At 38.3% G+C, this 27,212-nt stretch overlaps 1 protein-coding gene across 4 annotated transcripts in view; it reads left to right on the forward strand.

The window, feature by feature from the left end:
- The window catches only part of MTMR8 (myotubularin related protein 8), a 226,315-nt gene that overhangs the window by 146,438 nt on the left and 52,665 nt on the right, over nucleotides 1–27,212 (forward strand). The gene's annotated exons all lie outside the window — the stretch shown is intronic.

A 27,212-nucleotide genomic window follows, 5' to 3' on the forward strand; every position in this document is an offset into this window, starting at 1 on the left:
CTGGTGACTAGATGGTAAAAAATCAGCCTGTGATACAGGAAACCCAGTTTCTATCCCTGGGTTGAGAACATCACCTGAAGAAGGGAATGGCTACCCACTCCAGTATTCATGCCTGGAGAATTCCATGGACAGAGGAGCCTGGTGAGCTACAGTCCATGGGATCACAAAGAATTGGACATGACTAAGTGATTAACTCCCTTTGGAATGCTGTTGCTGCTTAGTCCCTTCATTTGTGTCCAGCTCTGTGTGACACTATGGACTGCAGCCCACCAGGCTCCTCTGTCCATGGGATTCTCTAGGCAAGAATACTGCAGTGGGTTGTGATGCCCTCTTCCAAGAGATCTTCCTGACCCAGGGATCAAACCCAGGTCTCCTGAATTACCAGTACATTCTTTACCACTGAGTTACCAGGGAAGTCCCTGTATACAGAGTATATCATGTGAAATGCCAGGCTGGATGAAGCTCAAGCTGGAATCAAGTTTTCTGGGAGAAATACTAACAACCTCAGATAGCATTTGATACCACCAAAATGGCAGAAAGCGAGGAGGAACTAAAGAGCCTCACATTAAGGTGAATGAGGAGAGTGGAAAACTGGCTTAAAACTCAGCATTCAAAAAACTAAGATCACGGCATCCTGTCCCATCACTTTATGGGAAATAGATGGGGAAAAAATTAAAACAGTGACAGGTTTTATTTTCTTGGACTCCAAAATCACTGTGGATGATGACAGCAGCCATGAAATTTAAAGACACTTTCTCCTTGGAAGAAAAGCTATGAAAAACCTAGGCAAAGTATTAAAAAGCAGAGACATTACTTTGTCAACAAAGATCTGTAGAGTCAAAGCTATGGTTTTTCCTGTAGTTATGTACAGATGTGAGAGTTGAACCATAAGGAAGGCTGAACGCTGAAGAATTGATGTTTTCTAACTGATTCTGTAGACTCTTGAGAGTCACTTGGACAGCAAGGAGATCAAACCAGTTAATCCTAAAGGAAATCAACCCTGAATATTCATTGGAAGGACTGATGCTGAAGCTGAAGTTCCAAAATTTTGGCGACCTGATGCAAAGAGCTGACTCATTGGAAAAGTCCTTGATGCTGGGAAAGTTTGAGGGCAGGAGGAGGAGTGGGCAGCAGAGGTTGAGATGGTTGGATGGCATCATTGACTCAATAGACATGAGTTTGAGAACTCCAGGAGGTAGTGAAGGACAGGGTGGCCTGGCGTTCTGTAGTCCATCATGTCACAGAGAGAGGGACACAATTGAGTGACTGAACAACAACAACTGATAAAAAGGACTTATGGTACTTTTTTCTTTTCTTTTTATATACCCCTTTTTTGTTCCTTGATTTCTCCATTACTATTTTCTTGTATTGATTTTATGCATCATTTTGCTTCCCTTCCTCTTTCCTTTTCTGTATATATTTTTGTTATTCTCTTAGCATTAACTTTGGCAATTGCAAATAACATCTTAAATTCATAACACTTCAGTTTTACTTCATACCAGCTTTGCTTCAATAGTGTATAAAATCTCTGCTTATATAGCACTTTATTCCCCTCTTTAAGGTATTGTCACAAATTACAACCTGTACATTGTGTATCCATTAACAAAGACATAATTATGTTTTTTTAAATTATTTAAGGAAAAAAAGGCAGAATTATGTACCAAAAACACAGTAATGTTTACTTTTATATTTCCCTGACTAGTTGCCTTTATTGGTATTCTTTATTTTTTGTATGGCTTTCAATTACTATATATTATATTAATTTCAGCCTGAGGTTTGCCTTACAACTCTTCTTATAGCACAAGATTACTAATGATTAACTCCTTCAGCTCTACTTTATCAAGAAATATCTTTATTTCTCCTTAATTTTAGAAATATATGCCAGATATATAATTCTTGGTTGACAGGTTTTTTCTTTTAGCACTATAAACATGCTAGCCTACTGCCTTCTGTCCTCTATGGTTTACAATGAGAAATCAACTGTTAATATTATTGATGCTGGTCCATTGCATGTGGTGAGTTGCTTCTGTCTTTTTGCTTACCAGATACTCTGTATTTTGATAATAATATATCTCAGTGTAGATCCCTTTGAATTGATTCTTTTTATTGTTTATTGAGCTTTTTAGATGCATAGATTCATATTTTTCATCAAATTTAGATGGTTTTGGCCACTGTGTCTTTGAATATTTTTTCTGTCCCTTTCTTTATCTTCTTTCTTTCTGAGACTGATTTTGTGTGTGCTGATATGCTCATGATCTCTCACAGATCACTTGTGTGCCTCACTTTTCATCATTTTTCTCTTTCTGCCCCTTGGAGTGGGTAATTCAATAAAGCTGTCTTTGAGTTAATGAATGCTTCTGAGTGCTCAGATCTTTTATGAATACCTCTAGTGAATTTTTCACTTCACCTATTATAATTGTCATCTCTAGAATTTCTATCTGGTTCTTTTTTCTTAATAAATTCTCTCTTTTTATTAATACTCATTATTTGGTGAGATTTCATTTGCCTCATGTCCTTTAGTTCTTTGAGCACATTTAAGACTATTGATTTAAAGTCTTTTCCTAGTTAGATTAATGTCTGGGCTTCTTCTTAGAGAGTTTATATTAATTTCTTTTCTTTTTTTTCCTGTGAATGGGTCATCCTTTCTTGCTTTTTCTATGCCTTTTTTGCTGTTGTTGAAAACTGGACAGTTTGAGTAATATAATACAATAATTCCAGAAATTAGATTTTCCTCCCTCTTTAGAGTTTCTTGTTGCTACTAGTATTGGATTGTAGTTTTTTATCTAACTAGTGTCTTTTGAAAACTATTTTTGTCAAGACCATTTTCATTTTCATCAGTCATGACTGAATTCTCTTTCCATTAGCTTAGTTGTCAATGAGTGATTTGACAGACATTTTTTTAAATAGCAAAAATAAAAAATAGTCTCCTATCTGTGCAGATTGGCTCTGTATTGTAATACACCTCCAGTGCTTAGTTAAATCATTTATAACTCTCCCTTAACCTTCACTTCCTGTTTGGGCAGTACCTAAAAGTCAGCAACAGATGAAAGCTTAGGATTTTGTCAGACATTTTCTGAACGTGTGTCTAGTCCTGGTCATGCACCTAGCCATCTACTTTCCCTGGTATGTACAGGAGCTTTTCAGTTCCCTTATTTTTCCATATATCTCTTTGCCAAGGCTTTTCCTCCCCAGGCTTTTCAATCTGTCTGCTGCTTGCCCCATCTATTATCCCTTTCCTCAGGTGGCTGTGGCTAGTAGATTTATCTTTAAATTATTTTGACAATGTCAGTAAGGGAACTTCAGCTTTGACCAAGTTCTGAAGTTGAAAAAACAAGCTCCTGAACTCATCCAGGAGGAGCTACCAGGGAGGTCAAAATATACAACCACAATAATTTAGTAACAATGTATGTGTTGTCCTTCTGGTACCAGAAAGCCGTGCTGTTAATGTGAACTGTCATTCCCAAAGCTTCTGGCAAGCTGGAGAGGGATACTGGAAGGTGGCTTAGTCAAAATGTTATAATACACTCTTACCAAAATTTAGCAGTTTTTTTTTAATTAAGCCTTCCCCCCCCATTATTGTAAGATTTTGATTAAATTTTTCAGTTTAATAAGTTGATTATTTATAATTTTTGCCTGCTTAAGCATTGCTTTAGTGAAGGGACAGAGTTTAGGTGATCTCTACTTAACCCTTTTTAGTGATATCACCAGTGGTAGGTGTCTTTTGTTAACCAAAATGCAACAAAAAATACCTAGTAAGGGAACAATGTAATGGGAATGTTTTTCTCTCACTAAGTAAATCTAAAACCCTTGGTTATTATTAAAAAAAAAATTAAGCCATTACAAAAGGTGGAGAGAAAATGGCAGACTGACTATGTTCCACAAAACTAAAGGAAAACACAATGGTGAGTTCCATGGTTTGGGGGGTTGTTTTATTTTGGTTTTGGTTTTATCATGTTTGTTTTATATATGCTAAACATGGAGCTGAAGAAGTTGACAACGGAGAAACATCAAGAAGACAGAAGAGAAATCCATATGTGAAGCCAGTTGTCTTTAGCCAAAGGATCAAAAAAGGGGTAACCTAGCAAAACAAAGCATTTTTTAAACTGCTATCTTCCAGTTAAACAGTATGAAAATAAACTGTAACCCTACCTATCTAGTAAATGTCATGAAAGAGCCTAGATTTCTACCTTCACCAAGCTGTAACAATGCACCAAATGCCCCTATGTTGTCTCCCTAGAGTAGTGTCAGAGAAGGTCAAGTGGAGAGCTGGGATTTGTATTCCCACCAGATACTCTCCTCCTGGCAGTATCTGTAGAGACCATGCAGGGAGCCTGGACTTCCACCTCCACTCATTGATGATAATTACCTTTCCCTTTTCCCACTTGGATGGTATCAAAGGAGACCTAGTGTAGTCATGAATTTTACTACCATCAATAATTAATAAGACCACACCCTATGACATCATTAGAATTTACATAGGGAGAAGTAATGAAGTGCTTCTGTCTATTCCACCTGGAGTGCTATCAGTGTACCACTAGTGAGGTGCTTGAATCCCCACTTCCATGCAGCAGTACTGTGGGGGCCCTCCCCGACTTGAGTGTCAGTGGAAGCCATGTGGGGAGCCTTAACCTCTATTTCCTCCTGGTACTAATAAGAAGCACCCACATTTCCTCTGCCAGAACAGTGTCATAGTCAGCTTGATAAAACAAGACTTAAATAAGTTGTAGAGTCTCATTAAAAAATTACCAAAATTTATAAGTTTCAGTTGAAAATTACTCATCATACCAAGAATAAAGTATCAACTTAAATGAAAAAAACATTCAATAGACATCAACACAAAGATAACAATGATGTTAGAATTGTCTGACAAAAATTTTAGATAGCCATCATTAAAATTCTTCAACAAATACAACTGAAAATGAAAAAAGTCTCAGAAAGGAAATTGAAAATATATAGAACCAAATGGAAATTATACAACTGAAAAATAAAATAATATTTAAAAAAAAACTGAATTGATAAGCCCAATAGCCCAAGGAATCAATAAAAAATTTGTAAAAAAAACTTCTTAGAACTAATAGGTGAGTTCAGTATGAGTACAGGATATAATATAAATGTACAAAAATCAATTTGCTGGCATATACTAGTAGTGAACAAAGGGAAACAGAAATAAAAATATGTATACTATTTATTTTCTTGGGTTCCAGTATCACTGTGGATGGTAACTGCAGCTACAAAATTAAAAGATTCTTGCCCCTTGGAAAAAATACTATGACAAACCTGGACAGCATATTAAAAAGCAGAGACATCACTTTGCCAACAAAGGTCTGTATAGTCAAGGCTATGGTTTCTCCAGTGGTCATGTATGGATGTGAGAGTTGGACCATAAAGAAAGCTGAGGACCGAAGAATTGATGCTTTCAAACAGTGGTGCAGGAGAAGACCCTTGAGATTCCCTTAGACAGCAAGATTGAACCAGTCAACTCTAAAGGAAATCAACCCTGAATATTCACTGGAAGGACTGATACTGAATCTGAAGCTCCAGTACTTGGGCCACCTGATGCGAAAAGCCAACTCATTGGAAAACACCCTGGAGAGCCGACTCATTGGAAAAGAACCTGAGAAAGATTGAGGGAAGAGGAGAGGGGGACAACAGAGGATGAGATGGTTAGATGGCATCACTGACTCAATAGACATGAGTTTGAGCAAACTCAGGGTGATAGTGAAGGACAGGGAAGCCTGGCATGAGCTGTAGTTCATGGGGTTCCAAAGAGTTAGACACAACTTAGTGACTGAACAACAATACTGTTTATAATCATTCAATTAAATATAATTATTGAGATCCTGAATAGGCAGAAAACAATCTTAAATTACAAGTTGGAGGACTCACTCTTCCTTATTTCAACTCTTACTACAAATCAACAATAATCAAAATAATGTGTTAGTATAATGACACACATATAGACTGATGGAATAGAATAGAAAACCTAAAAATAATCCCCCACATATATAGTCAATACATTATTAATGAAAGTTCCAAGATCATTCAAAAGGGAAAGGATAGTTTTTTTCAACAAATGGCGCTGGGAAAACTGAATATCCACAGCAAAAGAATGAAGATGGGCCCTTACTGAAGTTGGACATTTACTTTATACCATATACAAACATTAACTAAAAATTGATTAAAAACCTAAATATAAGAGCTAGACCATAAATTTCATAGAAGAGGACATAGAGAAAATCTTCATAACATTAGCTTTGGCATAGTTTCTTGGATATGACACCAAAAGTGGATTAAAAAGAAAAATTGAGTAAAATGGGTTTTATTGCAATTAAAAAGTTTTGTGTATAAAAGGGTACTTTGGGGGCTTCCCTGGCAGTCCAGTGGTTGAGACTCCATGCTTCCACTACAACCCAGGAGGCATGGGTTCAATCCCTGGTTGAGGAACTAAGATCCTGCCTGCCACAGGGTGCAGCCATAAAAAAGGTACTATCAAGAGAGTGAAAAGTCAGACTAGAAAATGGGAAAATACTTTCTAGTCATATATATGCTATGAGATTAATATCCAGAATATATAATGAACATCTAAAAATTTAGCAACAACAAAAAATAACCCTATTCAAAAATGGCCAAAGGACTTAAACACTTCTCCAAAGAAGGTATACAGATGGGCAGTAAGCACAAGAAGGACAATAAGCCTTCATCACTGATCAACAGGGAAATGCAAATCAGACCATAATAAGATATTACTTCAAACCCATTAGAGTTTCTACTATAAAAAAAAAATGGAGAAAAGATTGATCAGCAAAGATATAGACAAGTTGTAACACTTGTGTACTGCTAGTGGGAATATAAAATGGTGTAGTCATTATTGAAAATAATTTGGCAATCCTTCAAAAAATAAATGTAAAATTACCATATGATACAGCAATCTCACTTCTAGATTTATTGGGTTGACCAAAAAAAATAAAAGTTCATTTCTGAACAAACTTTCTGACCAACCCAGTATATCCCAATTAATTCAATATCTCAAATAACTTTTGCACACACACATTAATAACAGCATTATTCACATCAGCCAAGGATTAGAAGTAACCCAAATGTCCATTGACACAGAAATGAATAAAGCATAAATGGATATATGTGGTATATACAGCACAATGGATTATTCAGTTCAGTTTAGTCACTCAGTCGTGTCTGACTCTGCATCCCCATGTACTGCAGCAAGTCAGACTTCCCTGTCCATCACCAACTCCAGGAGCTTGTGTCCATCAAGTCGGTGATGCCATACAACCATCTCATCCTCTGTTGTCCCCTTTTCTTCCTGCCTTCAATCTTTCCCAGCATCAGAGTCTTTTCTAATGAGTCAGTTCTTCACATCAGGTGGCCACAGTATTGGAGCTTCAGCTTGAGCATCAGTCCTTCCAGTGAATATTCAGGATTGATTTCCTTTAGGATTGACTGGTTTGATCTCCTTGTAGTCAGTTCAGGAGACTCTCAAGACTCTTCTCCAATACCACAGTTCAAAATTATCAATTCTTCAGTGATCAGTTTGCTTTACGGTCCAAGTCTCACATCCATACATAACTACTGGAAACACCATAGCTTTGACTAGTTGGACCTTTGCCAGCAAAGTGATGTCTCTGCTTTTTAATATGCTGTCCAGGTTTGTCATAGCTTTTCTTCCAAGGAGCAAGGTCTTTAAATTTCATGGCTACAGTCACAATGAAATATGATAGTCTTTATTTTTTGATTTAAATTTATTTATTTTAATTAGAGGCTAATTACTTTACAATATTGTATTGGTTTTGCCATACATCAACATGAATCCACCACGGGTGTACACGTGTTCCCAATCCTGAACCCCCCTCCCACCTCCCTCCCCATACCATCCCTCTGGGTCATCCCAGTGCACCAGCCCCAAGCATCCTGTATCCTGCATGAAACCTGGACTGGAGATTCGTTTCTTATATGATATTATACATGTTTCAATTGCATTCTCCCAAATCATCCCCCCACTCCCTCTCCCACAGAGTCCAAAAGACTGTTCTATACATCTGTGTCTCTTTTGCTGTCTCGCATACAGGGTTATCGTTACCATCTTTCTAAATGCCATGCATATGTGTTAGTATACTGTATTGGTGTTTTTCTTTCTGGCTTACTTCACTCTGTATAATCGGCTCCAGTTTTGTCCACCTCATTAGAACTGATTCAAATGTATTCTTTTTAATGGCTGAGTAATACTCCATTGTGTATATGTACCACAACTTTCTTATCCATTCATCTGCTGATGGATATCTAGGTTGCTTCCATGTCCTGGCTATTATAAACAGTGCTGAGATGAACATTGGGGTACACGTGTCTCTTTCAATTCTGATTTCCTTGGTGTGTATGTCCAGCAGTGAGATTGCTGGGTCGTATGGCAGTTCTATTTCCAGTTTTTTAAGGAATCTCCACACTGTTCTCCATAGTGGCTGTACTAGTTTGCATTCCCACCAACAGTGTAAGAAGGTTCCCTTTTCTCCTCATTCTCTCCAGCATTTATTGCTTGTAGACTTTTGGATTGCAGCCATTCTGACTGGCGTGAAATGGTACCTCAATGTGGTTTTGATTTGCATTTCTCTGATAATGAGTGATGTTGAGCATCTTTTCATGTGTTTGTTAGCCATCTGTATGTCTTCTTTGGAGAAATGTCTGTTTAGTTCTTTGGCTCATTTTTTGATTGGGTCATTTATTTTTCTGGAATTGAGCTGCAGGAGTTGCTTTTATATTTTTGAGATTAGTTTTTTGTCAGTTGCTTCATTTGCTATTATTTTCTCCCATTCTGAAGGCTGTCTTTTCACCTTGCTTATAGTTTCTTTTGTTGTGCAGAAGCTTTTAATTTTAATTAGATCCCATTTGTTTTTTTTTTTTTTTTTTTTTTTTTTTTTTTTTTTTTGATATTGTTAACTTCTGTCCTTTGTTTATTTTTGCTTTTATTTCCAATATTCTGGGAGGTGGGTCATAGAGGATCCTGCTGTGATTTATGTCGGAGAGTTTTGCACCTATGTTCTCCTCTAATAGTTTTATAGTTTCTGGTCTTATGTTTATATCTTTAATCCATTTTGAGTTTATTGTTGTGTATGGTGTTAGAAAGTGTTCTAGTTCCATTCTTTTACAAGTGGTTGACCAGTTTTCCCATCAGCACTTGTTAAAGAGATTGTCTATTCTCCACTGTATATTCTTGACTCCTTTGTCAAAGATAAGGTGTCCATAGGTGCATGGGTTTATATCTGGGCTTTCTATTTTGTTCCATTGATCTATATTTCTGTCTTTGTGCCAGTACCATACTGTCTTGATGACTGTGGCTTTGTAGTAGAGCCTGAAGTCAGGCAGGTTGATTCCTCCAGGTCCATTCTTCTTTCTCAAGATTGCTTTGGCTATTTGAGGTTTTTTGTATTTCCATACAAATAGTGAAGTTATTTGTTCTAGCTCTGTGAAAAATACCGTTGGTAGCCTGATAGGGATCGCATTGAATCTATAGATTGCTTTGGGTAGTATACTCATTTTCACTATATTGATTCTTCCAATCCATGAACATAGTATATTTCTCCATCTATTAGTGTCCTCTTTGATTTCTTTTACCAGTGTTTTATAGCTTTCTATATATAGGTCTTTAGTTTCTTTAGGTAGATATATGCCCAAGTATTTTATTCTTTTCGTTGCAATGGTGAATGGTATTGTTTCCTTAATTTCTCTTTCTATTTTCTCATTATTAATGTATAGGAATGCAAGGCATTTCTGTGTGTTGATTTTATGTCCTGCAACTTTACTATATTCATTGATTAGCTCTAGTTATTTTCTGGTGAAGTCTTTAGGGTTTTCTATGTAGAGGATCATGTCATCTGCAAACAGTGAGAGTTTTACTTCTTCTTTTCCAATTTGGATTCCTTTTATTTCTTTTTCTGCTCTGATTTCTGTGGCCAAAACTTCCAAAACTATGTTGAATAGTAGTGGTAAAAGTGGGCACCTTTGTCTTGTTCCTGACTTAAGGGAAATGCTTTCAATTTTTCACCATTGAGGATAATGTTTGTTGTGGGTTTGTCATATATAGCTTTTATTATGTTGAGGTATGTTCCTTCTATTCCTGCTTTCTGGAGAGTTTTTATCATAAATGGATATTGAGTTTTGTCAAAGGCTTTCTCTGCATCTATTCAGATAATCATATGGATTTTATTTTTCAACTTGTTAATGTGGTGTATTACATTGATTGATTTGCGGATATTGAAGAATCCTTGCATCCCTGGGATAAAGCCCACTTGGTCATGGTGTATGATCTTTTTAATATGTTGTTGGATTCTGATTGCTAGAATTTTGTTAAGGATTTTTGCATCTATGTGCATCAGTGATATTGGCCTGTAGTTTTCTTTTTTTGTGGCATCTTTGTCAGGTTTTGGTATTAGGGTGATGTTGGCCTCATAGAATGAGTTTGGAAGTTTACCTTCCTCTGCAAATATCTGGAAGAGTTTGAGTAGGATAGGTGTTAGCTCATCTCTAAATTTTTGGTAGAATTCAGCTGTGAAGCCATCTGGTCCTGGGATTTTGTTTGCTGGAAGATTTCTGATTACAGTTTCAATTTCCGTGCTTGTGATGGGTCTGTAAAGATTTTCTATTTCTTCCTGGTTCAGTTTTGGAAAGTTGTACTTTTCTAAGAATTTGTCCATTTCTTCCAAATTGTCCATTTTATTTGCATATAGTTGCTGATGATAGTCTCTTATGATCCTTTGTATTTGTGTGTTGTCTGTTGTGATCTCTCCATTTTAATTTCTAATTTTGTTGATTTGATTCTTCTCCCTTTGTTGCTTGATGAGTCTAGATAATGTTTTTTCAATTTTATTTATCTTGTAAAAGAACCAGCTTTTGGCTTTGTTGATTTTTGCTATGGTCTCTTTTGTTTCTTTTGCATTTATTTCTGCCCTAATTTTTAAGATTTCTTTCCTTCTACTAATGCTCGGGTTCTTCATTTCTTTCTTTTCTAGTTGCTTTAGGTGTAGAGTTAGGTTATTTATTTGATTTTTTTCTTCTTACCTGAGGTAAGCCTGTATTGCTATGAACCTTCCCCTTAGCACTGTTTTTACAGTGTCTCATAGGTTTTGGGTTGTTGTGTTTTCATTTTGATTCATTTCTATGCATATTTTGATTTCTTTTTTGATTTCTTCTGTGATTTGTTGGTTATTCAGCAGCGTGTTTTGCAGCCTCCATATGTTGGCGTTTTTAATAGTTTTTCTCCTGTAATTGACATCTAATCTTACTGCATTGTGGTCAGAAAAGATGCTTGGAATGATTTTTATTTTTTTGAATTTACCAAGCCTAGATTTATGGCCCAGGATGTGATCTATCCTAGAGAAGGTTCTTTGTGCTCTTGAGAAAAAGGTGAAATTCATTGTTTTGGGGTGAAATGTCCTATAGATATCAATTAGGTCTAAATGATCCATTGTATCATTTAAAGTTTGTGTTTCCTTGTTAATTTTCTGTTTAGTTGATCTATTCATGGGTGTGAGTGGGGTATTAAAGTCTTCCACTGTTATTGGGTTATTGTTAATTTTGCCTTTCATACTTGTTAGCATTTGCCTTACATATTGTGGTGCTCCTATGTTCAGTGCATATTTATGTATAATTGTTATATCTTCTTCTCGGATTGATCCTTTGATCATTATATAGTGTCCATCTTTGACTCTTTTCACAGCCTTTGTTTTAAAGTCTGTTTTATCTGATATGAGTATTGCTACTCCTGCTTTCTTTTGGTCTCTATTTGCATGGAATATCTTTTTCCAGCCCTTCACTTTCAGTCTGTATGTGTCCCTTGTTTTGAGGTGGGTCTCTTGTAGACAACATAGAGGTCTTGTTTTTGTATCCATTCAGCCAGTCTTTGTCTTTTGGTTGGGGTATTCAACCCATTTACATTTAAGGTAGTTATTGATAAGTATGATCCCATTGCCATTTACTTTGTTGTTTTGGGTTCGAGTTTATACACCCTTTCTGTGTTTCCTGTCTAGAGACGATCCTTTAGCATTTGTTGGAGAGCTGGTTTGGTGGTGCTGAATTCTCTCAGCTTTTGCTTGTCTGTAAAGCTTTTGATTTCTCCTTCATATTTGAATCAGATCCTTGCTGGGTACAGTAATCTGGGTTGTAGTTTTTCTCTTTCATCACTTTAAGTATGTCCTGCCATTCTCTTCTGGCCTGAAGAGTTTCTATTGCAAGATGAGCTGTTATCCTTATGGGAATCCCCTTGTGTGTTATTTGTTGTTTTTCTCTTGTTGATTTTAATATTTCTTCTTCGTGTTTGATCTTTGTTAATTTGATTAATATGTGTCCTGGGGTGTTTCACCTTGGGTTCATCCTGTTTGGGACTCTCTGGGTTTCTTGGACTTGGGTTATTATTTCCTTCCCCATTTTAGGGAAGTTTTCAACTATTATCTCCTCAAGTATTTTCTCATGGTCTTTCTTTTTGTCTTCTTCTTCTGGGACTCCTGTGATTCGAATGTTGGAGCACTTAACATTGTCCCAGAGGTCTCTGAGGTTGTCCTCATTTCTTTTAATTCTTTTTTCCTCTCTGTTTCATTTATTTCTACCATTCTATCTTCAACCTCACTTATCCTATCTTCTGCCTTTGTTATTCTACTGTTGGTTCCCTCCAGAGTGTTTTGATCTCATTTATTGCATTATTCATTATATATTGACTCTTTTTTATTTTTTCTATGTCTTTGTTAAACCTTTCTTGCATCTTTTCAATCCTTGTCTCCAGGCTATTTTTCTGTAACTCCAATTTGTTTTCAATGTTTTGGATCATTTTCACCATCATTATTTGGAATTCTTTATCAGGTAGATTAGGACCTAATTAAAATTAAAAGCTTCTGCACAACAAAGGAAACTATAAGCAAGGTGAAAATGCAGCCTTCAGAATGGGAGAAAGTAATAGCAAACTAGTACAGCCACTATGGAGAACAAGGTGGAGATTCCTTAAAAAACTGGAAATAGAACTGCCATACGACCCAGCAATCCCACTGCTGGGCATACACACTGAGGAGACCAGAATTGAAAGAGACACGTGTACCCCAGTGTTCATCACAGGACTGTTTATAATAGCCAGGACATGGAAGCAACCTAGATGTACATCAGCAGATGAATGGATAAGAAAGCTGTGGTACATATACACAATGGAACATTTCTCAGCCATTAAAAAGAATACATTTGAATTAGTTCTAATGAGGTGGATGAAACTGGAGCCTATTATACACAATGAAGTAAGCCAGAAAGAAAAACACCAATACAGTATACTAACGCATATATATGGAATTTAGTAAGATGGTAACGATAACCCTGTATGTGAGACAGCAAAAGAGACACAAATGTACAGTCTTTTGGACTCTGTGGGAGAGGGAAAGATTGGGATGATATGGGAGAATGGCATTGAAACATGTAAATTATCACATGTGAAACGAATCGCTAGTCCAGGTTTGATGCATGAGACAGGGTGCTCAGGGCTGGTACACTGGGATGACCCAGAAGGATGGGATGGGGAAGGAGATGGGAGGGGGGTTCAGGATGGGGAACACATGTACACCCATGGCAGATTCATGTCAATGTATGGCAAAACCAATACAATAGTGTAAAGTAAAAATAAATAAATAAAACTGAAAAAAATTCAACAACCATTTATGACTTCAAAACTCTTCAGAAATTGGGAATAGAGGAAACCTACAAATCCACAGCTAACATCATAAATCAATGATGAAAAAATGAAAGTATTTCCTCTAATCAGGAATTTAAAAGATATTGACTCTTTCCACTTTTATTCAACATAATTTTGGAAGTCCTAGCCCCAGCAATCAGAGAAGAAAATGAAATAAATGGGATCCAAATTGGAAAAGAAGAAGTTAATATATGAGTTTGATTTTTGTTTGCTTATTTTTCCCTAAAAGATTTTTGTACAACTTATTTCTAGTCTCAGCAGTTAATATTTATTTTAAGCCCTTCATACTAATTCTACAACCATTTTCCTACAGCACAACTGAAAAATTTAAAAGGCTAGCTTTCCTTGCATACTTTCATTAATCTCACAGAAACAATCTCTGCTCTGTTCTTGAGTATGGCCTTGAAATAAATAAAAACTGGACTCAATTGCACTAAGAATATCCAACAATCCCATGGAAATGGAAAGGATATGGCAGGGAGAGGAAAAGAAAGGAGTGATTTGGGGGTTCCCATTTAAGAACTTATTCTCAAATTTGAATCCTCAGATTTATCCGTTGAGACCCTGTAGGATTTTCTGGGGTTTTTTCACTTTTTTTTAAATGGTGATAAATTGTACTTAACACAAAATGTATCATTTTGACCATTTTCAATGTACAGTTCAGAGGCATTTGGTACACTAATATTTTTTGTGCAACCATCACTGCCATCTTCCCTAGTGAGCTTCCCTAGTGGCTCAGTTGGTAAACAATCTCCCTGCAATGCAGGAGACCTGGGTTTGATCCCTGGGTCAGGAAGTTTCCCTGGAGAAGGAAATGGCAACCCACTCCAGTATTCTTGCCTGGAGAATCCCATGGACAGAAGAGCCTGGAGGGCTCCAGTCCTTAGGATTGCAAAGAGTCGGACACGATTGAAGCAACTTAGCACATACTGAAAATGACAATTAAGTGTAGCTATTCTATTGTACCAGTTAGGATCTCTATTGGCTAATTGATTTGCTCTCTAGAAGATCTGCCCATTGATCTCAGTGGAGTGTTAAACTTTCCTAATGTTATTGTATTCCCATCAATTTCTCTCTTTATGTCTGTTAGTATTTGTTTTATGTATTTTGGTTCTTCTATATTAGGTGAATATATGTTGACAACTGTAAAACACTCTTCTAGTATTGATGCTTTTATCATTGTACAGTGTATTTCTTAATCTTTCTATAAAGCCTTTAACTTAAAGTCTATTTTGTCTGATATGAGTATCGCAACTTCCTCTTTCTTTTCATTTGTTTGTTTCCATGAAATATGCCTTTTCATCCCTTTGATATCTATCTATGCATATCCTTTGCCCTAAATTGAGTCTCTTGTAGGCAACATATTATAGGGTGTTGTTTGTTTGCTTTCTTTTTCCTATACAAACTATCACTCTGTCTTTTTATTGGAGCATTTAGTCCATTAACTTTTAAGGCAATCATATATATATATATATATATGATTTATATATAATTAATATATATGATTTATATATATATATCCAATTTAAAACCTGTTTTCCTGTTGATTCTTCATTTTTTATTTGTTTTTCTTTTTGTAGTTTGATGTTGTTTTACACTTATGTTCTCTCCTTTTTGATTTTTATGAATTTATTCCTTTTTAGTTAATTTATTTTCATTGGAGGCTAATTACTTTACAGTATTGTAGTAGTTTTTGCCATAGATCAACATGAATCAGCTATGGCTGTACATATGTCTCACCATCTTGAAACGCCTCCAACTCCCCACCACCCCATCCTTCTGGGTTGTCCCAGAGCAGGAACTTTTAGTGCCCTGCTTCATGCATCTAACTTACACTGGTCATTGATTTCACCTACAGTAATATACAAATTTCACATATTGCTGAAGCCTGGCTTGGAGAATTTTGAGCATTACTCAACTAGTGTGTGAGATGAGTGTAATTGTGCAGTACTTTGAGCATTCTTTGGCATTGCCTTTCTTTGGGATTAGAATGAAAACTGAGCTTTTCCAGTCCTGTGGCCACTGCTGATTTTCCAAATTTGCTGGCCTATTGAGTTCAGCACTTTCACAGCATCATCTTTCAGGATTTGGAATAGCTCAACTGGAATTCCATCACCTCCACTAGCTTTGTTTGTAGTGATGCTTTCTAAGCCCCACTTGACTTCCCATTCCAGGATGTCTGGCTCTAGGTCAGTGATCACAACATCGTGATTATCTGGGTCGTGAAGATCTTTTTTGTACAGTTCTTCTGTGTATTCTTGCCACCTCTTCTTAATGTCTTCTGCTTCTGTTAGGTCCATACCATTTCTGTCCTTTATCGAGCCCATCTTTGCATGAAATGTTCCCTTGGTAGCTCTAATTTTCTTGGAGAGATCTCTATTCTTTCCTATTCTGTTGTTTTCCTCTATTTCTTTGCATTGATTGCTGAGGAAGGCTTTCTTATCTCTTCTTGCTATTCTTTGGAACACTGCATTCAGATGCTTATATCTTTCCTTTTCTCCTTTGCTTTTTGCTTCTCTTCTTTTCACAGCTATTTGTAAGGCCTCCTTAGACAGCCATTTTGCTTTTTTGCATTTCTTTTCCATGGGGATGGCCTTGATCCCTGTCTCCTGTACAATGTCACGAACCTCATTCCATAGTTCATCAGGCACTCTATCTATCAGATCTAGTCCCTTAAATCTATTTCTCACTTCCACTGTATAATCATAAGGGATTTGATTTAGGTCATACCTGAATGGTCTAGTGGTTTTCCCTACTTTCTTCAATTTACATCTGAATTTGGCAATAAGGAGTTCATGATCTGAGCCACAGTTAGCTCCTGGTCTTGTTTTTGTTGACTGTATAGAGCTTTTCCATCTTTGGCTGCAAAGAATATAATCAATCTGATTTCGGTGTTGACCATCTGGTGATGTCCATGTGTAGAGTCTTCTCTTGTGTTGTTGGAAGAGGGTGTTTGCTATGACCAGTGCATTTTCTTGGCAAAACTCTATTAGTCTTTGCCCTGCTTCAGAACTGTGAACTTCCGGATGTTCAAGCTGGTTTTACAAAAGGCAGAGGAACCAGAGACCAAATTGCCAACATCCACTGGATCATCAGAAAAGCAAGAGAGTTCCAGAAAAACATCTATTTCTGCTTTATTGACTGTGCCAAAGTCTTTGACTGTGTGGATCACAATAAACTGTGGAAAATCCTGAAAGAGATGGGAATACCAGACCAACTGACCTGCCTCTTGAGAAATTTGTATGCAGGTCAGGAAACGACAGTTAGAACTGGACATGGAACAACAGACTGGTTCCAAATAGGAAAAGGAGTACATCAAGGCTGTATATTGTCACCCTGTTTATTTAACTTATATGCAGAGTACATCATGAGAAATGCTGAGCTGAAAGAAGCACAAGCTGGAATCAAGATTGCTGGGAGAAATATCAATAACCTCAGATATGCAGATAACACCATCCTTATGGCAGAAAGTGAAGAGGAACTAAAAAGCCTCTTAATTAAGGTGAAAGAGGAGAGTGAAAAAGTTGGCTTAAAGCTCAACATTCAGAAAATGAAGATCATGACATCTGGTCCCATCACTTCATGGGAAATAGATGGGGAAACAGTGTCAGACTTTATTTTTTGGGACTCCAGAATCACTGCAGGTGGTGACTGCAGCCTACATTAAAAGACGCTTACTCCTTGGAAGAAAAGTTATGGCCAACCTAGATAGCATATTGTAAAGCAGAGACATTACTTTGCCAACAAAGGTCCATCTAGTCAAGGCTATGGTTTTTCCTGTGGTCATGTATGGATGTGAGAGTTGGACTGTGAAGAAGGCTGAGCACCGAAGAATTGATGCTTTTGACCTGTGGTGTTGGAGAAGACTCTTGAGAGTCCCTTGGACTGCAGGAAGATCCAACCAGTCCATTCTGAAGGAGATCAGCCCTGGGATTTCTTTGGAAGGAATGATGCGAAAGCTGAAACTCCAGTGCTTTGGCCACCTCATGCGAAGAGTTGACTCATTGGAAAAGACTCTGATGCTGGGTGGGATTCGGGGCAAGAGGAGAAGGGGATGACAGAGGATGAGATGGCTGGATGGCATCACTGACTCGATGTACGTGAGTCTGAGTGAACTCTGGGAGTTGGTGATGGACAGGGAGACCTGGCATGCTGCAATTCATGGGGTCGTAAATAGTAGGACACGACTGAGCGACTGAACTGAACTGAACTGAATATACAAATTTCAATGCTGTTCTCTCAAACTGTCCCACTCTCACCTTCTCCCACATAGTCCAAAAGTCTGTTCTTTATATCTGTGTCTCTTTTGCTGTCTTGCATATAGGGTCGTCATTACCATCTAAATTCCATATATATGCATTAAGATACTGTTTGCTTGAGACATCATTTCTTTTTCACTTATTTCTGCTCTGAGTTTTATGATTTCTTTCCTTCTACTAACTTCGAGGTTCTTCTTTTTCTAGTTTCTTTAGGTATAAAGTTAGGTTGTTTATTTCATGTTTCTCTTGTTTCTTAAGGTAGGCTCTTATTGCTATGAACCTCCCTGTTAGCACTGCTTTTACTGAATCCCATAGGTTTGGGGTTGTTGTGCTTTCATTTTTTCTATGTATATTTTTATTTCCTTTTTGATTTCTTCCATGATCTGTTGGTTATGCAAAAGCGTGTTGTTTACCCTCCTTATGTTTGTGTTTTTAATTGTTTTTTTTTTTTCCCCTATAGTTGACATCTAGTCTTACCATATTATGATTGGAAAAGATGCTTGAAATGGTTTCAATTTTTTTTTTTTAACTTATGAAGACTAGATTTATAGCCCAGGTTGTGATCTATCCTGGAGAATGTTCCGTGTGCACTTAAGAAAAAGGTGAATTCCATTGTTTAGGGGTGAAGTGCCCTATAGATATCAGTTAGGTCTAACTTGTCCATGTATCATTTAGAGCCTGTGTTTCCTTGCCAATTTTCTGTTCATTTGATATATCCATAGGTGTGAATGGGGTACTAAAGTCCCCCACTATTATTGTGTTACTGTTAATTTCCCCTTTCATACTTGTTACCGTTTGCCTTATGTATTGAGGTGCTCCTATGTTGGGTACATATATATTTATACTTGTGCTATCTTCTTCTTGGATTGATCCTTTGATCATTATGTAGTGTGCTTGTCTCTTATCATGGTCTTTATTTCAAAGTCTAGTTTATTTGATATGAGTATTGCATCCATTTGCATAAAATGTCTTTTTCCAGCCCCTTACTTTCAGTCTGCATGTGTCCCTAAGTTTGAGGTGGGTCTCCTGTAGATAGTATATATAGATGACTTGTTAGAGGTTTGACTCTCAAAAATACAATATAAAAAGTACAAAACATAATCAATCCCCCAAATTTTAATATATATATATGGAATTTGTTTTAAAAAACAGGGTTTTTCTGAAAGGTAATAGTAGGTTATAAAAATGAAAGGTAAAGAAGTAATAAAGAACTAAGTTTTTAAAAAGACTAAAAAGTGATAATAGTAAAAATATACCTAGAAATTTCTCTGGAGCTGTTATGGGCAGTGTGGGGTCAGTTCAGTGTCAGATAATCCCCTGTTTTGGCTTCTACTTGTTCTCAAGGTCTATAGGTGGCCTTCAAATGCACAGTCTCCAGTGTTAAATGCAGGGTTTTATTCTGCTACACAAGTTACTTCCATAGTGGTCCTCTTTTTTTTTTTGGTGGGGGGGCGTCCTCTGTTTGCAAGTCTCTTTAGTGTCTAATTTCTACCTTGGCACAAGGGGGCAAAAGTGGTCACTTATTTAGGCTCACTTGTTCGGTGGTGTTATGTGGAGGGAGGGACACTGCAAACAAATACTGCTGACACGTGTGGGGAGTGCTCACAGTGGATGGACCACACTGTGTTTGCCACAGTTCATGGCTCAAAACAAGAATTATATGTGAAAAAGAAGTTACAGCTGACATCACAGAAATACAAAGGATCATAAGAGACTGCTATAAACACCTATATGCCAATAAAACAGACAACACAGAAGAAATGGACAAATTCTTAGAAATGTAAAAACTTCCAAGACTGAACCAGTAAGAAATAGAAAACATGAGAGACCAATCACAAGTACTGAAATTGAAGCTGTGGTTTAAATTTTCAAACAAATTTCCAGGACCAGATGACTTCAAAGGCAAAATCTATCAAACATGAAGAGTTAGCAAATATCCTTCCGAAACTCTTCCAAAAATTGAAGAGGAAGAAACACTACTAAGCTTATTCCACAGGACCACCATCACCCTGATACCAGAAACAGATAAAAAAAAGAAAAGAAAATTAAAGGCCAATATCACTGATGAACACAGACACAAAAATCCACCACAAAGTATTAGCAAATTGAGTCCAACAATACATTAAAAGGATCATACACCATGATCAAAGTGGAGTTTTTCCCTGTGATGTAATGATTCATCAGTATCATCAAATCAATAAGTGTGATACACCACATTAACCAATTGAAGAATAAAAGCAATATGACCATCTTAATAGATGCAGAAAACGCTTTTGAAAAAATTCAATACCCATTTGTGATAAAAAAAAAAAAAAAAAAAAAACTCTCCAGAAAGTGGGAATAGAGGGACCTACCTCAATGTAATAAATGCCATATATGACAAACCCACAGCTAACATCATACTCAAATGGTGAAAAATTGAAAGCATTCCCACTAAGATCAGGAACAAGACCAAGATATCCACTCTTGCTATTTTTATACAACTAGTTTTGGAAGTTCTAGCCATGGCAACCAAAAAAGTAAAAGAAATAAAAGGAATCCAAATTGGAAAAAAGTAAAAGAGTCACTGTTTGCAGATGACATATTATACATAGATGACGTGATATTATAAAGATGATACCAGAAGACTATTAGGGCTCATCAATGAATTTGGTAAAGTTATAGGATACAAAATTAGTACATCAAAATTTGTTGCATTCCTATATACTAACAACAAAAGATCAGAAAGAAATTATAGAAAAAAACCCCACTTACTGTCATATCAAAAAAATAAAATAAAATACCTAGGGGAAAACCTACCTAAGGAGGCAAAAGACCTGTACTCTGGAAACTATAAGATCCTGATGAAAGAAATCAAAGATGACACAAACAAATGGAGAGATATAACATTCTTTCTTGGATTGAAAGAATCGATATTGTCAAAATGACTGTACTGTCCAAAGCAATGACAACAGATTTAATGGAATCCTTATCAAATTAGCAATGGCATTTTTCTGACTCAGATGGTAAAGAATCTGCCTGCAGTGCAGGAGACCCGGGTTCAATTCCTGGGTCAAGAAGATCCCCTGGAGAAGGGAATGCCATCACATGCCAGTGTTCTTGCCTGGAAAATTCCATGGACAAAGGTGCCTGGTGGGCTACAATCTATGGGGTCACAGAGTTGAACATGACTGAGCAAATTCCACAGAACAACAACAACAAAAAATTAATTGTGGAGAAACACAAAAGACACCAAATATCTGAATGTAATCTGTAGAAAGAAAAACAAGCCTGGAAGAATCAGGTTCCCTGACTTCACACTATATTACAAAATTACAGTCATCAGAACAGTATTGTACTGGCACAAATACATAAATATAGATGAAGGGAACAGGATAAAAACTCCAGAGATAAACCAATGCACCTGTGGTCAGCTAATCTATTCATATGACAAAAGCAACAAGATGATAAAAAGGAGAAAAGACAGTCTCTTCAATAAGTTGTGCTGGGAAAACTGGATAGCTATATGGAAAAGAATGAAATTAGAACATTCTGGTTCCCTTGGTGGCTCAGGCAGTAAAGAATCTGCTAGAAATGCAGAAGACTCTGGTTTGATACCTTGGTCAGGATGACCCCCCCTGGAGAAGGAAATGACTACCCACTCCAGTATTCTTGCCTGGAGAATTCCATGGACAGAAGGAGCCTGGTGGGCTACAGTCTATGAGGTTGCAAAGAGTTGGACATGAATGAGCAACGAGCATTAACACCATACACAGTAAACTCAAAATGGATTGTTCAGTTGCCAAGTCGTGTCAAACTCTTTGTGACTCCATGGACTGCAGCATGCCAAGCTTCCCTGTCCTTCACTATCTTGCAGAGTTTGCTCAAATTCATATCCATTGAGTCAGTGATGCTATCTAACCATCTCATCCTCTGCCACCCACTTCTCCTTTTGCCTTTAATCTTTCCCAGCATCAGGGTCTTTTCTGATGAGTAAGCTCCTCACATCAGGTGGCTGGAGCTTCAGCTTCAGCATCAGTATTTCCAATATGTATTCAGGGTTGCTTTCCTTTAGGATTAACTGGTTTGATCTCCTTGAAGTCCAACAGACTCTCGAGAGTCTTTTCCAGCACCATAATTCAAAAGCATTGATTCTTCAGCGTTAAGCCTTCTTTATGGTCCAACTCTCACATCCATACATGACTATTGGAAAAACCATACCTTTGACTATACAGACCTTTGTTAGTGAAGTGATGTCTCTTTTTTAATATGCTGTCTAAGTTTGTCATAGCAAAATGGATTAAAGACCTAAATTTAAAGCTGTATACTATAAAACCCTTTGACAAAACATAGGCAGAATGTTCTCTGACATAAATCACAGCAATATCTTTTCTGATCCACTTCCTAGAGTAATGAAAATAAAAACAAGCATAAACAAACCGGATCTTATTAAACTTAAAAGCTTTTGCACAGCAAAGGAAACAATAAACAAAACAAAAAGACAACCCAACAAAATGGAAAAACAAAAATTTACAAATAAAGTGACTGACAAGGAATTGATCTCCAAGATATACAAATACCTCATGCATCTCTGTATCACAAAAACAAACAACTGGGAGAGAACGAAATGGCGGAGGAGTAGGTGGACGTGGAGTCTCTCTCCACGGATACTTCAAGAATACACCTTCTGAAATGCATGCAGAACACCAGCTGAGAGTGGACAGAAGTACCTGACCAGTGGAAAAGAATATATAGAACCATGCAAAACTCAGTAGGATTAAGGAAAGAGGAGGAAAAACAGGAGTGTTACTGTTGGGGGAACTGAAACAGGGGTCCAATCCCCACATCAGGGCAGTTGTCTGAGTCAGAGGAGAAACATTTAAGGCTTAGAGTGAAACAGCTGATCCATTTAGGCAGCCTAAATGGAATGAGAATCAGACAGTACTTGCCACAGCCATACATATGCTGGACAGGAACACGGGTCTCCTGGAAGAGGCAGCAGCTGGGAGCTGGAGTTTAGGGATTGTGAAGCAATCCCAGTGTGAGGGCTGCTGTTGACTCCAGAGAGACGGATTGAGGGGATGTGAGGGAGGGGATCGTGGTGGAAAATGCCTGTGGAAGAAAGCCAGGCAGCCATGGAAGCAAAGCAATACTGCTGAGTCATGCATAGTGGGCAGAGCCATCACCATAGCCTCTCTCTCTACACATGCCAGTATGAACAGCTGAACAATAGAAAGGCTGGCCCATCAAATGCCTGGTGCGCTGAAGTATGGAGTAGGACCCCACCCAGGGTGCTCCTTTCAGTGTCTGATGCGCCAGTCTACAGAGTAGGACCCCAGTCAGGAGGGCCCCTCTTTGTGCCTGATACACCAAACAACAAAGACCCCACCCAGGGTGCCCCTTTATGTGCCTGATGCACCAATCTACAGAGTAGGACCCCAGTCAGGAGGGCCCCTCTATGTGCCTGACATGACAAACCACAGAGAAGGGCCCCAGGCAAGGGATCCCTCTAAGTGCCTGAATGGGCAGAGCTATAGAGAAAGACTGGCCAAAGAGGCCTTCTGATCGCCAGCTACAAGAGGCTCAAAAAATGACTCTGATAGGGCCATACCTCCTGCCGTGGAGGCATTCTGTGTCCCTGAACACTTGGCGCCACCAGGGTCCCCACAAGCCAAGCAGCTGTACCACCTTCACGCTCAACTCTCACTGGGGCAGAGCTGCCACAGACCAAAAAAAAAAAAAAAAAAAGTCCTGTGTTTATGCATGCAGGGTCGCTTCAGTCCAGTCCTGTCTGACTCTTTGCAACCCTGTAGACTGTGGCCTGCCAGGCTTCTCTGTCAGAGAGGGGGTTCTCCAGGCAAGAATACTGGAGTGTATTGCCCAGTACTGGTTGCCATACCCTTCTCACTTCAGTTCAGTTCACTCGCTCAATCGTGTCTGACTCTTTGTGACCCCATGAATCACAGCACGCAAGGCCTCCCTGCCCATCACCAACTGCCAGAGCTCACCCAAACTCATGTCTATCGAGTCAATGAAGCCATCCAGCCATCTCATCCTCTGTCATCCACTTCTCCTCCTGCCCCCAATCCCTCCCAGTGTCAGAGTCTTTTCCAATGAGTCAACTCTTTGCATGAGGTGGCCAAAGTACTGGAGTTTCAGCTTCAGCATCATTCCCTCCAAAGAAACCCCAGGGATGACCTCCTTCAGAATGGACTGGTTGGATCTCCTTGCAGTCCAAGGGACTCTCAAGAGTCTTCTCCAACACCACAGTTCAAAACCATCAATTCTTCAGCACTCAGCCTTCTTCACAGTCCAACTCTCACATCCATACATGACCACAGGAAAAACCATAGCCTTGACTAGATGGACCTTTGTTGGAAAAGTAATGTCTCTGCTTTTCAATATGCTATCTAGATTGGTCATAACTTTCCTTCCAAGGAGTAAGCGTCTTTTAATTTCATGGCTGCAGTAACCATCTGCAGTGATCTTGGAGCCCAAAAATATAAATTCTGACACTGTTTCCACTGTTTCCCCATCTATTTCCCATGAAGTGATGGGACCAGATGCCATGATCTTCGTTTTCTGAATGTTGAGCTTTAAGCCAACTTTTTCACTCTCCTCTCACTTTCATCAAGAGGCTTTTTAGTTCCTCTTCACTCTCTGCCATAAGGGTGGTGTCATCTGCATATCTGAGGTTATTAATATTTCTCCTGGCAATCTTGATTCGAGCTTGTGTTTCTTCCAGTCCAGCATTTCTCATAATGTACTCTGCATACAAGTTAAATAAGCAGGGTGACAATATACATACTCTTCTAGAGCACTATATTACCTGCTGCCCTAGCCACCAACCCCCCTGAGTACCTGGTGCTGCCAGAACCCTTGCACCCAAAGCAGCTGCACCACTTTTACAGCTGGCCCTCACAGGGGCAAACTCAAGCCCTCCAGGAGAGCCTCAGGAGCTAAACCCCTGTGGACAACCCACATGTAGAGATGGAAATAAAACCACAATAGTACCAGGGTCCAGACCCGGTTGGATCCAGGGATTCCCTCGGGAGGACGGCATTGGTGATTAAAGGATAGCAAAGCAGAGATTAGAGGCTCATTATAACTGGTTTATGTGGAAAATCAATAAAACCTGTGACATCAGGTTTGCTCTGACCATGGAGGCCGCAGGCGCCCTCTCAAATTGCTGAAGGTGCCCCACCTTAGGCACCTTCTTGAGTGGGTCTTAGAAGCCCAGGCAAGTAAGTGGTCCCAGAGGACCCCCGTGCTCCAATTAAATGTCCTGAAGGAAGAACAGAAAAGAAAAGGAGAGAGAAAGAAACAAGAAAGAACAACACTGGGAGACCAAGCTTTGAGCAAGGCCCATAGCTTTATTTTCAAAGGGAGCTTATATACCTTAAGTTGTGCATAGAGGATAATAGGGGGTATAAAATCATGCAGAGTCAGCAGTCTTTGATCCTCATCGAGACCAGGCTTTTCTTTTCTGCAAACTTATCGTATACAAATGGTTTAGGTGATTTACATCATCTTTTGGCCAGAAGGCCTGTTAACATTTTGTGACTCTGATAAAGGTTTGTCAACCATAAGACTTATTTTCTCTAAGAGTAATTATTTTAAAGTTTGGTGCCATCCTCTGAAGGTGTTAGATAAAGTTGCATTCCTATAGGGCAAAGGTGCAGTGGGCTTACAACAAAGGAAAGAATTTATTACCTTAAGGGTCTAAAGTTGTTAACACCAAGGCCACTACTTATTTTTTCTATATACCAACTATATTAATTAATACACTTCCAAGGATACAATACAGGGGATGTGGAAACTTGGCAACAAGCATTGGCTCAACAATGAAATCTTCTACAAGTCCTATTCTAACAATTTCTAACTCCCAGAGAGGCTCTATACTAAGACTGTAAACAATCGTATGCATAGCTGTAGGAGTCCGGGTAAACCTGTCAGGCAAGTTAGAGATCCGTCTGAGGGATTTGGATTTAAACACTCCTATTATGCCCAGGAGGCTTATTAACTAAAGCTTTAAGTTTATCTCCTTCAGAGAAAGGTGGTCGGGGATAGCCCCCCGTTAATGTCAGAGGAGTTGCTGAAAGTCATAAAATAGTAAAACAGACAGATTCTGGTTTGGGGGTAGACCCTCAGGCAGATCCAGGGGGGTCCCTCGAGCCCTGACTCACCTTTGCATATCAGGCCTCTCCGCATGATCTTTGTCATGGTTGGGAACTCCCATGCTGGCTCCCCGCACAATACAAACCCAGGGGCAGTGTGGCTAAGGAAGAAGACCCAGAACGTTCCCACCAGCTGTACAAGCTGCAGATTAAGTCCACACAATCAACTAAGCAGACTCTGAGCCTATGGAATATATAAAAAAGGCCTTTGAGAGCTCCCATAAAGAAAACATGCTAGTTCCAATATCTATGGACATTGGAGGCAAGAACCCACAGGAGTAGAACCAGATTAGAATCTGTGCAGCCCCCACAGCAGGTCCATAGATCAGTACAGTGTTGGACGGCATGGTAGGGAGGTAAGGTAAACTGTGATTCCCAGCACGGCAAAGGACTGACAGCAGTGACTCAAGAAAAATATTTATTATTCTTATTTTTTTGACTTGTTCTGAAGATTGTTTTGGATTTTTTTTTTCCTTTTTTCCCCTTTATATCTCCATCTGTTGTAGTTGTCGATTTTGTTAGCATTAAGAAATCCTATTAAGCTTTTGAGCTTTTTCCTTGTTTCTTTCTTTTTCCTCAGTCACAGTTTTTATTGTTGTCATTAACCTCTGCCTCTGTGTTGGGTTTTTGCAGTTCTGTGGAGTTTTCATCTTTTTTTTTTCCTCTTTTTTTTAATTTTATTTTTTAAATCTATTATTATTTTTGCTACTTTTATTCCTTTGCTTGCCTTTCCTACTGTTATTTTCCCCTTGAAGTTAATCTTTAAGGTATATAAATCTTATTTATCTACCCCTATCTAACTTTGCATATCTCTTTCTTTCTCTCTTTCTTCTCAACATGTTTGTTAATTTTATTTTCATTGCTCTATTCCACAATTGGAAACTTCCTTTAGTTTTGTTTTCAGATCAGATCAGATCAGATCAGTTGCTCAGTCGTGTCCGACTCTTTGTGACCCCATAAATCGCAGCACGCCAGGCCTCCCTGTCCATCACCAACTCCCGGAGTTCACTGAGACTCACATCCATCGAGTCAGTGATGCCATCCATCCATGTCGTCCTCTTCTGTCGT

The sequence above is a fragment of the Bubalus kerabau genome, chromosome X, assembly GCF_029407905.1.
Source record: "Bubalus kerabau isolate K-KA32 ecotype Philippines breed swamp buffalo chromosome X, PCC_UOA_SB_1v2, whole genome shotgun sequence".
NCBI lineage: Eukaryota > Metazoa > Chordata > Mammalia > Artiodactyla > Bovidae > Bubalus > Bubalus kerabau.